The following is a 3,581-nucleotide window of genomic DNA, read 5'->3' on the forward strand; positions in this document are numbered from 1 at the left end:
CCATGTGCCCAAGCTTTTAAAAGGGGGGGAGGGTGGCAGAATACCATCTCTGTTTCTACCCAAACTCTGCTATCTGAAGATTTGGTTACCATGGTCACTGCAGAGGGCAGACACCCTTAGCCCCATTGGCTTCAGGTAACCCTGAATTGTAACCTGAGTTGGATACATTCCTGAGGGAGGGGGAAACCTGCTTCCTCTGCCTATATGACAGGCATCACATACCTGGGTGGGGGGCTTAAACTCCCTGTTGTTCTAAGCAATGCCAACAGGACTGGGAGGAGGCTAGAGACCCTGCCAGTCTACCCAGCAACCAGTGATGCATTCCAAATTGGTTGCCTGTCAGCTAACAGGTGTAGGCCTTTATTGGATCAGGTAAATGAGGCCATAAGGGCTGTATAAGTAAAGGACTGCCCAGGAGGAGGGGCAGTAGCTATGATGCAAACTCAGAGAAGCTGGACCATCTGAACCTCTCTCTCTCTCTCTCTATCTTGAAACTTGTGGTCAAGGATCTGTTTGCCTCCAGAGGAAATCCCCAGTGGCCCCTGGATGATACGTGTGAGTAAGCTACCTGAGATCTAACTAGATATAAAGCTTGCAGTAACTCAGATGTATGATGAAAGTCTACCATGCCACTGTTTGCTCTGCAGTATTTCTGTGATATTGCTCTACCCTGTACCCTATTTCAAACCTACTCTTTGTAACCAGTAAAGTTCTGCTTTGTACCTAGTGTAGGAGACTTATTGGGGAGCGGCCTAGATTATGCCTTGCCATCCCCTTGGTTTGGCTGACTGAGGGAAACCACTCTTTGTGCTTTAGACTGAGGGAAGCACCCCAAGTTCTAGCAGTGGGTCAATACCGTCAAGGACTACTAGGCCTGTGTTTCCCAGGGGGGCACAGGTCCAAGATCAGTCCAGACTCTGGGTGGTGCTAGCGTTACTCCCAGGCTTGCATGTGTGGTCCAGGAAGGGGGTTGGCCAGACGTGCGGCACCCCCAGGGGGGAACTCGGAGCCTGGAAAGGGGTCCGGCACAGTGAGGCGGGTGGCTCAATGCAGGAGCGCCCCCTACTGGCCCGCCACATAGGTCTGCGCCTCCGTAGCTGCCGGCAGGTCCGTGCATGCTCCACACTGCCTGCAATTGCCCTCCCCCTGCTTCTACGTGCACAACTAAGGGAAATCCTGGACAAACCACTTGGACAGCAATCAGGGCTGCAAGGGAGCAGGGACAGGTCCAGGGAATCCCAGACATATAGTAACCCTATCTCAGCGGCGCATGCGCACTACAGCAGAATCATTCTGGATAGACAGATTGAGCCCTTTATATATTAGATCATCCTTCCCTGTGCCCTGGTGATGCTCATTTACCCTCTCTCCCAGAAAACAGTTTTATTTTCAGCCACCTGTCATGGATGCTTTTCACTGCCACAAGTCCTCACTTCAAACTTAACTGAGAATAAGTTCATTTCCAATCCTTTGCCTGGAATTACACTGATATAAGATAAATGTTATCCATGCAGAAGTGTGTCCAATATCACTACTTTTTGGTACCTTGTAAACAGTTAAAGCGTTATCTTTCTCCTCACTAGTACATCATGAATCACTGCATTTCCATGCTTGACCCTGCTGACTCTGTCATTTTGTTACCCATTCTTTACCAATGACTGGTAGGTGCTTTGTCTCTTGTGATCATCCCTCCACCACCTGGGTGACAAGGACCATCCTCTATTGAAGGCTTCTCCTATAGAGGCTTCCTCTGTTGAAGGCTTTCATCCTAAACACCCATCCTCCCTTGTCCATCAAGGCCCTAGGAGATACTTTGAGTTCATAGGATCTGTTCCCCAAATCCCACGTGGTTATTCTGCATCCAGTACCCAGTCACTAACCCTCCTTTACCACTGCCCCAAACAGGATATCAAGGTCCTACACCTGCCTTAATCTGCAGCATCCAGCAAGGACAGGTGGAGCTCTGGGTCTATGATGATGAGGACCATGGGAAAATCTCCATGTCTGAAGACCTGCTGCCAGGAGGTGAGCTGTGGCTGTTCCTTCCACCCACTCCCCTCACAGAAATGCTCCATGCCCAGAGTGCCAGGGGGCCTGGAAACGGCAGACCTGCCCTGGGATTACTTTTCAGGGTGCTGACCTCAAAAACAGTTTGTTATGCTGTAATGTGTCCAGGCAGGTGTTGTTCCCCCTCCCTGAAATTCAAAGCTATTCAAAGCAGCTCTTCCCTTTTTTTTCCCCTAATTACAACTGGTAAAGAAGAATCAAGTGTGTTGTTTTGTTTTCATGGCCCAGATCTGGTTTCCCTGGGATGCCATGATCTTACATTTCCATCTCCACTCAGCAATGTAAGAGTTCATTCTGCAGCCCAAGGTAGTCATACCTCTCTAATACCATCTCCAAGGGCATGATGGGCTTTGTAGTCCCCCCATGGAAATCAACATGGTGTGCAGAGGCTCTGTGTAGCTCTTGCTGCTGGTCAAGAGAGAAGCTGAGGCTCTCCCTGGCATCTCCTGGCCCGGTTGGCGTAGAACCCAGGAAGTGTTTCATCGTGGTCTCAGGCTGTGCTAAATGGCTCTGTAGCATGGTTGGAATTCATAAGCTTTCCTGTTGTGGAGAGAAGTGAATCTCCTGAGATTGGTGGTGCACCCCCTGCAAAAAGTGTTGCCAGTGCTACCAGCGGTGCCTGTGGGCAGTCACCGGTCACCATCCCTTCGCTGCTGATGCCACCAATGGCATGTGCAGGTGGTCACTGACCACTGGTCAGCACTCCACCTCCCCCACTCCCGCCACTGATACTGCTGCAGCTGCCTGCAGGAGTTTCCAACACACTGCTGACACAGCCGCCGCTGCTGCTACCTGGGGGTGGTCGCCATGCTCCCCTGCCCCCCCGCCGCCTCCGGGGCACACATCATTTATGGTCCTGAGTGTCATAAAATCTGAAACACGATACAGTCCAGGTTTAGGTTCATGTCAAGGCCTTTGTCCTCGTGTAGATTCCTCTGACATTCAGGCCACCTGGGACTAGTGAGCAGAGAAAAGCTCTGTGGGCTCATTCCTTGCACATGAACTTGTCCTGGAAGCAGGCAGAAAGCAGAGCCCTGCTTCTCCCAGAACAGGGAGCCACAGCTGTACGTCCTGCGCTCCTCCTCAGCCCATTAGAGCATGAAAGCATTCAGGCTTCATACACGTGTCCCACATGGGCTTGTCCCAGCAGGGTCTGAGGTGATGGGGCAGAAACCCTGACAGTCTAACTCTGAACTCCACGGAGTAGGGAACATTAGCTCAGCACAAGGATCTGCCTCTCCCTCCCTCCCAACACATTAAATGATGATGAGGGGAAACCAGCACGGGTTCGTGGCAGGCAGATCGTGCCTGACCAATCTAGTCTCTTTTTATGACCAGGTTACGAAACGCCTGGACACAGGAGGAGGGGTGGATGTCGTATACTTAGACTTCAGGAAGGCCTTCGATACGGTATCCCACCCCATACTGGTGAACAAGTTAAGAGGCTGTGACATGGATGACTACACAGTCCGGTGGGTGGCGAATTGGCTAGAGGGTCGCACCCAGAGAGTCAT

General features: G+C 51.4%; 1 long non-coding RNA gene across 1 annotated transcript in view; it reads left to right on the plus strand.

The window, feature by feature from the left end:
* The first annotated feature begins 205 nt into the window (after nucleotides 1-205).
* The window catches only part of LOC102380803, a 5,210-nt gene continuing 1,834 nt past the window's right edge, over nucleotides 206-3,581 (plus strand). The window contains exons 1-2 of the long non-coding RNA XR_003092449.1: nucleotides 206-555; nucleotides 1,906-2,025. This is a non-coding gene — a long non-coding RNA (uncharacterized LOC102380803). The remainder of the gene's footprint in view (nucleotides 556-1,905; nucleotides 2,026-3,581) is intronic.

The sequence above is a fragment of the Alligator sinensis genome, unplaced genomic scaffold, assembly GCF_000455745.1.
Source record: "Alligator sinensis unplaced genomic scaffold, ASM45574v1 scaffold1964_1, whole genome shotgun sequence".
Classification (NCBI taxonomy): Eukaryota; Metazoa; Chordata; order Crocodylia; family Alligatoridae; genus Alligator; species Alligator sinensis.